Source organism: Pseudophryne corroboree, chromosome 7, assembly GCF_028390025.1.
Source record: "Pseudophryne corroboree isolate aPseCor3 chromosome 7, aPseCor3.hap2, whole genome shotgun sequence".
Taxonomy (NCBI): domain Eukaryota; kingdom Metazoa; phylum Chordata; class Amphibia; order Anura; family Myobatrachidae; genus Pseudophryne; species Pseudophryne corroboree.
Genome location: NC_086450.1, coordinates 467,412,588 through 467,426,758, shown reverse-complemented (window position 1 = coordinate 467,426,758; position 14,171 = coordinate 467,412,588). Strand labels below are relative to the sequence as shown.

The 14,171-nt window shown below is 42.8% G+C and overlaps 2 pseudogenes; one reads left to right on the top strand and one right to left on the bottom strand.

Annotated features, from left to right (window-relative positions):
* Positions 1-2,457: 2,457 nt before the first annotated feature.
* LOC134947231 (5S ribosomal RNA) lies at positions 2,458-2,576 on the bottom strand (annotated as a pseudogene).
* Positions 2,577-11,047: 8,471 nt separating this feature from the next.
* On the top strand, positions 11,048-11,166 carry LOC134946247 (5S ribosomal RNA; annotated as a pseudogene).
* Positions 11,167-14,171: the final 3,005 nt, after the last annotated feature.

The following is a 14,171-nucleotide window of genomic DNA, read 5'->3' as shown; positions in this document are numbered from 1 at the left end:
ACCAGTATATTGTAGTACAGTGCTGCATTGTGGTGACAACCAGTACATAGTAGTACTGTACAGTAGGCCATTGCTGTATCTTGCAGCTCCGTGTTAGATTCAGTTCTAGTATCCTGATCAGGGCTCAATATCTGTGCTGCATTGTGGTGACCACCAGTATATAGTAGTACAGTGCTGCATTGTGGTGACCACCAGTATATAGTAGTACAGTGTTGCATTGTGATGACCACCAGTATATAGTAGTACAGTACAGTAGGCCATTGCTGTATCTTGCTGCTCGGTGTCACTTCTAGTATCCTGATCAGTGCTTAATATCTGTGCTCAGTGTCAGTGCTGCATTGTGGTAACTAAACGTCCAGTGTCTTGTGCAGCATCTTGCTGCTGTAGGGTGCTGTGGTAGTGTCCTGTCACTGTGCATAGGTCATCATCATTCCAGTAACAGTGGTATCTGGTATCTATAGTGGTATATAATTCCAGACATTACTGCCGTCTAATTCCAGATACATTACTGGCATATAATTCCACACATTAAAAAATGGAGAACAAAAATGTGGAGGGTATAAAAGGGAAAGATCAAGATCCACTTCCACCTAGTGCTGAAGCTGCCACTAGTCATAGCAGAGATGATGAAATGCCATCAACTTCGTCTGCCAAGGCCGATGCCCAATGTCATAGTAGAGAGCGTGTAAAATCCAAAAAGCAAAAGTTCAGTAAAATGATGACACAAAAATCTAAATTAAAATCGTCTGAGGAGAAGCGTAAATTTGCCAATATGCCATTTACGACACGGAGTGGCAAGGAACGGCTGAGGCCCTGGCCTATGTTCATGGCTAGTGTTTCAGCTTCACATGAGGATGGAAGCACTCATCCACTCGCTAGAAAAATGAAAAGAGTTAAGCTGGCAAGAGCACAGCAAAGAACTGTGCTTTCTTCTAAATCACAAATCCCCAAGGAGAGTCCAATTGTGTCGGTTGCGATGCCTGACCTTCCCAACACTGGACAGGAAGAGATGGCTCCTTCCACCATTTGCACGCCCCCTGCAAGTGCTGGAAAGAGCACCTACAGTCCAGTTCCTGATATTCAAATTGAAGATGTCACTGTTGAAGTACACCAGGATGAGGATATGGGTGTTGCTGGCGCTGTGGAGGAAATTGACAAGGAGGATTCTGATGGTGAGGTGGTTTGTTTAAGTCAGGCACCCGGGGAGACACCTGTTGTCCGTGGGATGAATATGACCATTGACATGCCTGGTCAAAATACAAAAAAAATCACTTCTTCGGTGTGGAATTATTTTGACAGAAATGCGGACAGGTGTCAAGCCGTGTGTTGCCTTTGCCAAGCTGTAATAAGTAGGTGTAAGGACGTTAACAACCTAGGAACATCCTCCCTTATACATCACCTGGAGCGAATTCATCAGAAGTCATTGACTAGTTCAAAAACTTTGGGTGACAGTCCACTGACAAATAAATCCCTTCTTTCTTCCTCTTGTACCCAAGCTCCTGCAAACCACCTTACCAACTCCCTCAGTGTCAATTTGCTCCTTAGACAGGAACGCCAATAGTCCAGTAGGCCATGTCACTGGCAAGACTGACGAGTCCTCTCCTAACTGGGATTCCTCCGATGGATCTGTGAGTGGAACGCCTACTGCTGCTGTTGTTACTGCTGGCGCTGCTGTTGTTGCTGCTGGGAGTCGATCGTCATCCCAGAGTGGAAGTCGGTAGACCACTTGTACTATTTCCAGTAAGCAATTGACTGTACAACAGTCCTTTGCAAGGAAGATGAAATATCACAGCAGTCATCCTGTTGCAAAGCGGATAACTCAGGCCTTGACAACTATGTTGGTGTTAGACGTGCGTCCGGTATCCGCCGTTAGTTCACAGGGACTTAGAGAATTTCTTGAGTTAGTGTGTCCTCGGTACCAAATACCATCTAGGTTCCACTTCTCTAGGCAGGCGATACCGAGAATGTACACAGACATCAGAAAAAAAGTCACCAGTGTCCTAAAGAATGCAGTTGTACCCAGTGTCCACTTAACCACAGACATGTGGACAAGTGGGAACAACGGGTATAGTCCTTTGAAGAAAAAAAGGGACTAAAAGCAACTATATGCCTTATCCAGGGCACACTTGAATAATTTATGAAATAATGACATTATTAAAATATAACTTTTATTATTATATACTTAAAAAAGAAACGAGAGCAAGCATCTACTATTAAGGAACATTGTTGTCCACAAGTACTAATGTACTGGATTATAGGCGATATAATGGTGTAAGTGGGCGAAAATATGTGATCCCTCATTCAATGAAATAATAAACTCTACTTACATTCTCTATAATAGAGATTTTAGTAGAATGAGGTCACTACCTCGGGTCTAATGTAGTCAATAAGTGCAGGAACCTGAAGTCAAGTTCCTGCCGTGGGTCTCAAAATTATATTAAGCGTTGGAGAGTAAAATACCTACGGTACCTAGTATTCCCTGGTGGTTCCCCATCCAGGTACTGAACAGGCCCTGCAGTGCTTGGCTTCCAAGATCAGACGAGTTTGGGCATACTCAGTGCGGTCTGACCGTAGGTAAATCTGTCTCCTGAGTGCACCGTTTTCCGATTGTATTGGGACCCAAGATAGAAATCACATAATAAATATTGGATTTTTATGTGGTTCAAAAATCAGACTAGCAGATTATTGCTGATAAATCTACTAAATAACAATCTAAAAAAAGAGAGATGGTAGCCACAGGATATCATTTGTCATTACATTCACTGAAGATTGCGTATTCTCCCATAGATGGATGCACCAAATTTAAATAAATAACAATATTGAATTGATGCTAAAGATCTCTCTGCTTCCCATACAGTCATAGCATAATTATAACAGGCAACAGGTACCACAGGAAATGCTTAATGTAAAATAGGGCGATAGTCTGGGCAAAAAAAGGGAGGCCCAGTGATAGCCACAATTGTTTGAAAGCAAAGCAGTATTTTCAATCCTATACAGTTTAAGTGCTGAGGATCTCTTTGTTACCGATACATTATAACAGAATTACAGCAGGCAGTAGGTACCGCAGGAGATATTTTGAACAATTTATAATGAGATGTCTGCCAATGACACCAAATATTTTGGGAGTAAAGCAGTGTGTCAATATCAAATGATAGGGTTTAGTGTATTATCCAATATTATAAACTTCTGAGATTAATTGCTTTGTAAATGCATCAGTCCCTTGTATACAGATTCCTCTTTATCCACCCTTGAATTTAGATCATAAATCAAAATTGGTATAGGACATACAGAGCCATAAATAGTGTGAGTATTTTGAAATCTGAAGCTTCCACCACGTCCCCTGCTAGCTGGGAAGTACGTGGTGAGTCCTGGGGCTGAAAAAGGGGAAGAACTAAGGCTGTGTGAGGGAACCCGTTTTCCGGCCTATGGCCGGTGGGTGTCTTACCCAACCTCGAGAGGATATCCATGTGCCAGGGGACAAGACAGGAGCCGAGGAGTGAGGCGCCGGCGGCCGCGGTCCGTGCTACCGGAAGTTCGGGTGCCGGGACCGGAAGTGACGCACGTTTTGCTCCGAGAGCTTGGTCACATGATCGCCTGCTCTCGGAGTTGCCCAAAGCCTGTCTATATGGAAGTGCGCAGCCTATCAGTAATGACAGGGGTGTCTAAGACGCTCCCATATTGAAATCTGTGTAAATTGGAAGATCATTGTAACGAAGCTCGGTCTAATTATTAAAAGGGGATAATAGGATCAAAGATAGAGTATAGTAAATCCACAGTTATTCCGTTTGTTCAAATTTGGAGAGCAGAAAATAAAAAATAAAAAATAAAAACAGTGAACGGCTGAGAAAATAATAAGTAGAATAAATATAAAAATAAATATAAGGATGATAATAATAATCAGAAAATGATAAAAATGGTAATAGTATGAGTAAAAATAAAATAAATAGATGAAAGGGATTGTTGTGTGTGTTTGTATGGAAAACTAAAAAGGTGATTAGGCGTGATGCATGTAATATGCATTTATGAAGGTAAAAAGGTTGTGAAATAAAAATAAAATAAAATTTGATTAAAGTGGTGAATGAATATTAATGTGCTGAGGACATTGTGAGTGTGAAATGTGTGTATTGGTGGGAATAATAGTTAGGAGCCAGGAGGGGGGGAAATGGACATGGGAATGAGGGGTGAGAGGAAAAATTATATATGGGGGGGCGGGGTTGGGGGGAGGGGTTTGTTATGTTATTGAGGGGAGAAAAGGAAAACAGAACAGGGAAGGATGTTAAAGAAGAAATAAAAATGAGTTAGATTGTTGAGTTCATAAATAGATTGATTCTTACCTAAAGAATAGGACTAAAAGATAGGTTGAAAAATGATAGCGTGGTGAGCACGCTGCTGAAGAACGTGATGTGTGGAGGGGGAAGGTGGTGGAAAGGAAAGGGAAAATAGGGGAAAGGGATATTGGTGGTGATTGTGAACCAGTTTGTACAAGATGGGGAAGTGGGAGAAGGGGAAAGTAGGGAAAAGGTTGAGAAGAAAGGAAGAAATGGGAATGCACAGAGTGGAACGGAGGGAGGGGAAAAAAGGGGAAAAAAGGGGGGAATGGAAGGGGCGGGAAGATGGGAATAAAAGTGGGGGAGGAAAGATTGGGAACAATGATTGATGGAGAGATGATGGAACAGAGTGTGAGAAAGGTGAAAAGATGAAAAGGAATAGGTGGTGAAGATGGAAAAGGCATATAGTTGATTTTTGTCCCTTTTTTTCTTCAAAGGACTATACCCGTTGTTTCATATTTGTTATAACTATTTTCCGGGAGCACCACCAACTACTTGCTGAACTAATCATTATAGTAGGCTCTTACGTTGGTTTGATAATATTCTCAATCCATTGAATCATAATTGTTATATCCTGTGCAGATTTATATCTTTTTGTTAAGACTGTATTAACTGAGGTCTATCTCAACTCTCGAATCTAGCACGGATTTGGAAATTACCTACAGATATACTAACCCCCATTGCCAAGCCATGACCAGCTTTAATCTTAAAACTGAATTAAATACCAAGCGCAGAACGGAAGACTTAGAAAGCATCTTTCCCATAGGGGACGATATTAAGGATCCAGACCCCAATTGGGAAGATGAAATCCTGAAGTTGAAATACATCTTACAATGACAGACACGTACAAACTGGGCTCTAACAAGTTTGGAGAACTATCAGAAACAAAAAATTATACCCAGAGGACTTAGGCCTAAACTATTTCCATCATTTGAATTATTCACCGTCAACCTGCGACAGGAGTGGGAAACCACTCTGCTCAAATGTTCTTATGAATTAATCAGTATCCTCATAAAGGGTGGTAGTCATGTGACCGCCGGTCGGCTGACCGACAGTCACATGACCTCCTCCGTGAGCCCGATGGCTCACTATCCCGATGGTCGGCATGCCGACCAACAGGGACTATTTCCACTCGTGGGTGTCCCATAGAGTGGGAATAGAACCCGTGGCGACCGCAGGTCGCCACCGAGCCCGCAGCGTGGCGAGCGCAGCGAGCCCGCAAGGGGCTTGCTGCACTCGCCCCTCCCCGCCGGGATCCCGGCGTCGGTATGCTGCCGGGATCCCGGCGTCGGTAAGGTGACCGGCGGTCAGGAGACCGCCGGTCACCCGTACTACACCCCTCATAAAGCATAATAACTTAGTCTTGAATGAGTGTTCCAACGAAATCGACAAAATTGCCAAGAACCTGGAACAATGGGAACAAAATCCCAAATTCCAAAGCAGATTTGAGAAAATCAAGAAGGACCTTCAAGCATATGAACAGACTATCATTGACAGAAAGAAGAACAAGTTTACTAGGGACAAGAGGGATTTTTCCAATAATAAGATCTTTCAATGGAACAGACCAATCAGAAAGGAACACCCGATGGGACAATTTAATACCCCTTCTTCCTCTGACATAGACCTATCTAGTGCAGATGAAATTGATAGCCACACCTCTGACCATAGAAGCGCCTCAACATGCAGAACAAACAACAACTCAGTAACCGGTTTTTTAGAACAAACCAGGGGAGCACGAGGCTACCAAGCAAAAGAAAAACGAGATGTAGCAAGAAAAAGAGGAAGAGCAAAATGGGGCTCACCATCTCCAAACCGGTATCCCAGTCGCAGGAACCAGAATTAAACCAGTCTCACAGTAAATTGCAAATAATAAACCTATCCAGTCATATCCTCACAGCACAACAAAGGTCAGTTTTGGAAAAAGGCTTAACTTTCTCACCAACACAAAGATTCAATAAATTCCAGTGGCAAACTAATTTACAACTCTTTGCACGAAAATTATTATTGGCGAAATTATTCACAGAGAGAATAGGAACAGCGGATTTTCCGCACAACTTGGAAAATCTGTCATCACAAGAAAGGCAAGCCCTGGCAACATTGGATGAACTTGCTGACCTCAACGAAACAACTTCCCCTATACAACAAACAAGACCTTTGCTGAAAAAAAATCAACTTTCTTCCCCAAAGACACCATATGCCCAGAGGTAAAAGTATTCACGAACTTGGTCTCTCGGGATCTGGACAGACTATATCAGAACAAGAAACACTATCACTCTGCAGGTAATCTAACGGTGAATGAACGAAAAGAGCTCCAGGAGATTAAAACCTGGACAGACACAGTTCTAAAACCTTCAGATAAAGGAGGGAACATTGTGATATGGCCAACAGACCTATATCTCAAACAAGCCAAGAAACAACTGGATAACCAATCATGCTATCAGAAGAGTATGTTTGACCCAACGGAAAGATATACTAAACTTTATATGAACATGATCAACAGGGCATTTCACAACGGTACCATAACTTAATCAGAACAAGAGTATCTGACGGTGGACAAGCCTCGGGTACCAACATTTTACCTTCTACCAAAGGTACATAAAGATCTCCAAGACCCCCCTGGCCGGCCCATAGTTTCAGGAAATGGCGGCCTACTAGAGAAAGCCTGTATTTTCTTGGATACGCACTTAAGAGACTATGTTTTGGAACTACCGTCCTATACCAGGGATACGACTGATGTTCTCAGAAAGATCAGTGACATACAACTGGAGGAAACACATCTCCTCGTCAGCCTCGACGTTGAGGCATTATATACAAGCATACAACATGATCTTGGAATCCAGGCAGTGGAATACTTTCTAAGAATGCGGGGAATGGATGATTTTCACCGATTCCTAGTACAACTCCTCCATTTTGTTCTGAATAAAAACTACTTTACTTTCAACTACCTCTTCTACACCCAGGTAAGGGGGACAGCGATGGGGGCAGCATGTGCCCCCACTTACGCTGACCTCTTCCTGGGTAGGTGGGAGAGGGAGTTCGTATTCTCTGACCTCTGTGACTCATATACTAAACACATCATACTTTGGACACGTTACATTGATGACATCCTAATCATATGGGATGGCACACAAACCCAACTCTTGGAATTCATATATCAGCTCTACAATAATACCCTCAACCTTTCATTTACCTGTGATTTCCATAAGGATAGCATCTCCTTTTTGGACCTTCGAATCTATAGGGACACTAACAACATGATTTCCACAGAAATCTACAGGAAAAGTACTGCTACCAACACTCTGCTGCATCAAACCAGCTCGCATTTCCCTCCTACAATAATGAATATTCCGAAAGGTGAATTCTTATGCCTCAGGAGGAACTGCTCCAGTGACGAAGTCTTCGAGATGAGAAGTAAAGAACTCAAACTTAGACTAAAGGACAGAGGATACAGCATGAGATCCATTAAAAAAGCAAGAAATTATCTAACCAAGACAACAAGAGAAACTTTAATATTCAATACAACAACAACAACAAAAAAACACAAGGAAGAATCCCAGACTATAAGATTCGTGGGAGACTTCTGCAAGGAATGGAAGGAGATTAAGTCAATTTTGCAAAGACACTGGCACATCATACTTTCGGATGAAGAACTGGCCAAAAAACTGAACACAAAAATTGATCTTAGTTGGCGGCGATCACCCAACTTAAAGGACCTTTTAGTTAGCAGTCATTATACACAACAATCATCACGAGAGCCACTAATAAAAGGAAGTCACCCTTGTGGTAACTGTAAGATTTGCCAACATGTGGTAAACAAACAAGAATTAGTGGACAAATATGGGGATACAATAAAAATAAATGACTTTTTCAACTGCAGAAGCAAGAACGTTGTCTATTGCATTTCCTGCCCATGTGATATGAGATATGTAGGGATGACAACTCGCATGTTAAAAATTAGAACTCTTGAACACATGAGCAACATTAGGAATGCTGACAAGCACCAACAAAAAATGCAACAATTGACAACCATCTCCAGACATTTTCTAACTCACCATTCTGGCTCAGCACAAGACCTTAAAGTATATGGCCTAGAGCAAATCAAATCAGGAATCCGAGGTGGAGATATTACACAAATGCTCCTTAAGAAGGAGAGCGAATGGACTTTTAAGTTAGATACCTTGGCTCCAATGGGTCTAAATGAATACCTCAATTTTAGCGTCTTTTTGTAAAAATAACTTTACCAACAACTTTATTTGCCTAACTTAATACAATTTTACTGATATAGGTCTTCATTTTTTCTGTCATTTTTTCACCTTTTTCACCTCATTCACCGATTCCACTTAATACCAACCTCCCAATCCACTTTGCCACTATCACATCATCCTAATTACCATTCACGCCCATCCCAGCACCTCTCAGCTTCACACATTTTTCACATGCTTTACAGCTCATTACATCTCTTTACCTAAGGGCACCACTCCCATTTTAGATCTAGACAATCCTTTCACCAATCCATCAGCTCATTTGGTCCATTCCTCAGTTCCAATCACTTGTCCCCTACATCTTCACCACCTATTTCTTTTCATCTTTTCTCCTTTCTCACACTCTGCTCCATCATCTCTCCAGCAATCATTGTTCCCAATCTTTCCTCCCCCACTTTTATTCCCATCTTCCCGCCCCTTCCATTCCCCCCTCCCCCCCCTTTTTCTCCCTTTTTTCCCCTCCCTCCGTACCACTCTGTGCATTCCCATTTATTCCTTTCTTCTCAATCTTTTCCCTACTTTCCCCTTCTCCCGCTTCCCCATCTTGTACAAACTGGTTCACAATCACCACCAATATCACTTTCCCCTATTTTCCCTTTCCTTTCCACCACCTTCCCCCTCCACACATCACGTTCTTTAGCAGCGTGCTCACCACGCCATCATTTTTCAACCTATCTTTTAGTCCTGTTCTTTAGGTCAGAATCAATCTATTTATGAACTCAACAATCTAACTCATTTTTATTTCTTCTTTAACATCCTTCCCTGTTCCGTTTTCCTTGTCTCCCCTCAATAACATAACAAACCCCTCCCCCCACCCCCGCCCCACGATATATAATTTTTCCTCTCACCCCTCAACCCCATGTCCATTCCCCCCCCCACCTCCCGGCTACTGACTGTTATTCCCACCAATACACACATTTCACACTCACAATGTCCTCAGCACATTAATTTTCATTCACCACTTTAATCAAATTTTATTTTATTTTTATTTCACAACCTTTTTACCTTCATTAATGCATATTACATGCATCACACCTAATCACCGTTTTAGTTTTCCATACAAACACACACAACAATCCCTTTCATCTATTTATTTTTATTTTTACTCATACTATTACCATTGTTATCCTTTTCTGATTATTATTATCATCCTTATATTTATTTTTATATTTATTTTACTTATTATTTTCTCAGCCGTTCACTGTTTTTATTTTTTATTTTTTATTTTCTGCTCTCCAAATTTGAACAAATGGAATAACTGTGGATTTACTATACTCTATCTTTGATCCTATTATCCCCTTTTAATAATTAGACCCAGCTTCGTTACAATGATCCTCCAATTTACACAGATTTCAATATGGGAGCGTCTTAGACACCCCTGTCATTACTGATAGGCTGCGCACTTCCATATAGACAGGCTTTGGGCAACTCCGAGAGCAGGCGATCATGTGACCAAGCTCTCGGAGCGAAACGCGCATCACTTCCGGTCCCGGCACCCGAACTTCCGGTCGGACGGACCGTGGCCGCCGGTGCCTCACTCTTTGGCTCCTGTCTTGTCCCCTGGCTCACGGATATCCTCTCGAGGTTGGGTAAGACACCCACCGGCCATAAGCCGGAAAACGGGTTCCCTCACCCAGACTTAGTTCTTCCCCTTTTTCAGCCCCAGGACTCACCACGCACTTTTCAGCTAGCAGGGGACGTGGTGAAAGCTTCAGATTTCAAAATACTCACACTATTTATGGCTCTGTATGTCCTATACCAATTTTGATTTATGATCTAAATGCAAGGGTGGATAAAGAGGAATCTATATACAAGTGACTGATGCATTTACAAAGCAATCAATCTCAGAAGTTTATAATATTGGATAATACACTAAACCCTATCATTTGATATTGACACACTGCTTTACTCCCAAAATATTTGATGTCATTGGCAGACCTTCTTTTTCTTTATTATCTCATTATAAATTGTTCAAAACATCTCCTGCGGTACCTACTGCCTGCAGTAATTCTGTTATAATGTATGGGTAACAAAGAGATCCTCAGCACTTAAACTATATAGGATTGAAAATACTGATTTGCTTTCAAACAATTGTGGTTATCACTGGGCCTCCCTTTTTTTACCCAGACTATCACCCTATTTTACATTAAGCATTTCCTGTGGTACCTGTTGCCTGTTATAATTATGCTATGACTGTATGGGAAGCAGAGAGATCTTTAGCATCAATTCAATATTGTTATTTATTTAAATTTGGTGCATCCATCTATGGGAGAATACGCAATCTTCAGTGAATGTAATGACTACCATCTCTCTTTTTATAGATTGTTATTTACTAGATTTATCAGCAATAATCTGGTAGTCTGATTTTTGAAACACATCAAAATCCAATATTTATTATGTGATTTCTATCTTGGGTCCCAATACAATCGGAAAACGGTGCACTCAGGAGACAGATTTACCTATGGTCAGACCGCACTGAGTATGCCCAAACTCGTCTGATCTTGGAAGCCAAGCACTGCAGGGCCTGGTCAGTACCTGGATAGGGAACCACCAGTGAATACTAGGTACCGTAGGTATTTTACTCTCCAACGCTTAATATAATTTTGAGACCCACGGCAGGAACTTGACTTCAGGTTCCTGCACTTATTGACTACATTAGACCCGAGGTAGTGACCTCATTCTACTAAAATCTCTATTATAGAGAATATAAGTAGAGTTTATTATTTCATTGAATGAGGGATCACATACTTTCACCCACTTACACCATTATATTGCCTATAATCCAGTACATTAGTACTTGTGGACTACAATGTTCCTTAATAGTAGATGCTTGCTCTAGTTTCTTTTTTAAGTATATAATAATAAAAGTTATATTTTAATAATTTAATTATTTCATAAATTATTCAAGTGTGCCCTGGAAAAGGCATATAGTTGCTTTTTGTCCCTTTTTTTCTTCAAAGGACTATACCCATTGTTTCATAGTTGTTATAACTATTTTCCGTGAGCACAACCAACCACTTGCTGAACTAATCATTATAGTAGGCTCTTACGTTGGGTTGATAATATTCTCAATCCATTGAATCACAATTGTTATATCCTGTGCAGATTTATATCTTTATGTGGACAAGTGGAGCAGGGCAGGCTAAGGACTATATGACTGTGACAGCCCACTGGGTATAAGTATTGCCTCCCGCAGCAACAACAGCAGCAGCTGCACCAGTAGCAGCATCTCGCAAACGCCAACTCATTCCTAGGCATGCTACGCTTTGTATCACCGCTTTCCATAAGAGGCACACAGCTGACAACCTCTTACGGAAACTGAGGAACATCATCGCAGAATGGCTTACCCCAATTGGACTCTCCTGGGGATTTGTGACTTCGGACAATGCCACAAATATCATGCGTGCATTACATGTGGGAAAATTCCAGCACGTCCCATGTTTAGCACATACAATGAATTTGGTGGTGCAGAATTTTACAAAAAACAACAGGGGCGTAATGGAGATGCTGTTGGTAGCCCGAAGAATTGCAGGCCACTTTCGGCATTCAGCCACCGCGTGCCAAAGACTGAAGCACCAGCAAACACTCCTGAACATGCCCTGCCATCAGCTGAAGCAAGAGGTGGTAACGAGGTGGAATTCAACCCTCTATATGCTTCAGAGGATGGAGGAGCAGCAAAAGGCCATTCAAGCCTATACATCTGCCTGCGATATAGGCAAAGGAGGGGGAATGCACCTGACTCAAGCGCAGTGGAGAATGATTTCAACATTGTGCAAGGTTCTCCAACCCTTTGAACTTGCCACACGTGAAGTCAGTTCAGACACTGCCAGCCTAAGTCAGGTCATTCCCCTCATCAGGCTTTTGCAGAAGCAGCTGGAGAGATTGTAGGAGGAGCTAAAATAGAGCGATTCCGCTGGGCATGTGGGACTTGTGGATGGAGCCCTTCATTCGCTTAACCAGGATTCACGGGTGTTCAATCTGCTGAAATCAGAGCACTACATTTTGGCCACCGTGCTCGATCCTAGGTTTAAAGCCTACGTTGTATCTCTCTTTTCAGCAGACAAAAGTCTGCAGATATTCAAAGACCTGCTGGTGAGACACTTGTCAAGTCAAGCAGAACGTGATCCGCCAACAGCTCCTCCTTAATTTTCTCCCGCCACTGGAGCTGCCAGGAAAAGGATCAAATTTACAAAACCACCCGCTGGCGGTGATGCAGGGCAGTCAGGAGCAAGTGCTGACATCTGGTCTGGACTGAAGGACCTGCCAACGATTACTGACATGTTGTCTACTGTCACTGCATATGATTCTGTCACAATTGAAAGAATGGTGGAGGATTATATGAGTGACAGCATCCAAGTAGGATATGAGTGACAGCATCCAATTAGGCATGTCAGACAGTCCGTACGTATACTGGCACGAAAAAGGTGCAATTTGGAGGCGCTTGCACAAACTGGCCTTATTTTACCTAAGTTGCCCCCTCCAATGTGTACTCCAAAAGAGTGTTTAGCGCAGCCGGTCACCTTGTCAGCGATCGGCGTAGGAGGCAGTGGCGGAACTAGCGAGCGGTGGGCCCAGGTGCGACAAAATGCTTTTGGCCCCCCATCCCATCCAAGTCCACCGCCTCTCCCCTGGAGAGGATCTGGTGAGGAGGACCTGCTCAGGGCCAGAGAGATGGATACCTAGCAACAGTGCCGTAACTAGACATTTTAGCACTGTGTGCAAGAAACGGCATCGGAGCCCCACCCCTGCATGCAAAACAGGGGCAGTGCGCGCCGTAGGAGTGCGCAAAAATACATAGTGGCGTGGCTTCGTGGGGAAGGGGTGTGGCCACAAAATAATTCCAATTCATAAAACGGTGCACAGTAGTCTCCATTATTCAAATTACGCCACACAGTAGCACCACTACACCATGTAGAGACTCTTTTATACCTTACGGCGGACAGATTCCTCTTTTTACACATTACAGAAGACAGCGTCCCCTTTTTACACATTATGGCAGACAGCGTGCCCTTGTTACACATAGCGGCAGACAGCGTACACTTTTTACACATAACGGCAGACAGCGTGCCCTTGTTAAACATAGAGGCAGACAGCGTACACTTTTTAGACATAACGGCAGACAGCGTGTCCTTGTTACACATAGCGGCAGACAGCGTACACTTTTTACACATATCGGCAGACAGCGTGCCCTTTTTACACATAACGGCAGACAGCATCACCTTTTTACACATTACGGCAGACAGCGTGCCCTTGTTACACATTACGGCAGACAGCGTGCCCTTGTTACACATTACGGCAGACAGCATCCCCCTTTTTACACATTGCGGCTGGCAGATTCCCCCTTTTTACACATTGTGGTAGGCAGATTCCCCCTTTTTACACATTGTGGCAGACAGTCCCCGTTTTTGTAGAAAGAAAGATAAGAAAGAAAAGAAAAGAAAGAAAGAAAGAATTATACTTACCCTCTCCGCTGGCTCAGGCTCCTCGGTGCAGCTTCTGGTCACTCACGATTCCCGGGCAGGAGAGAAGGAGGAGGAGGGAGGTGGAGGAGGGAGCCGCAGCAGCGCTGTGTTATAAGTGG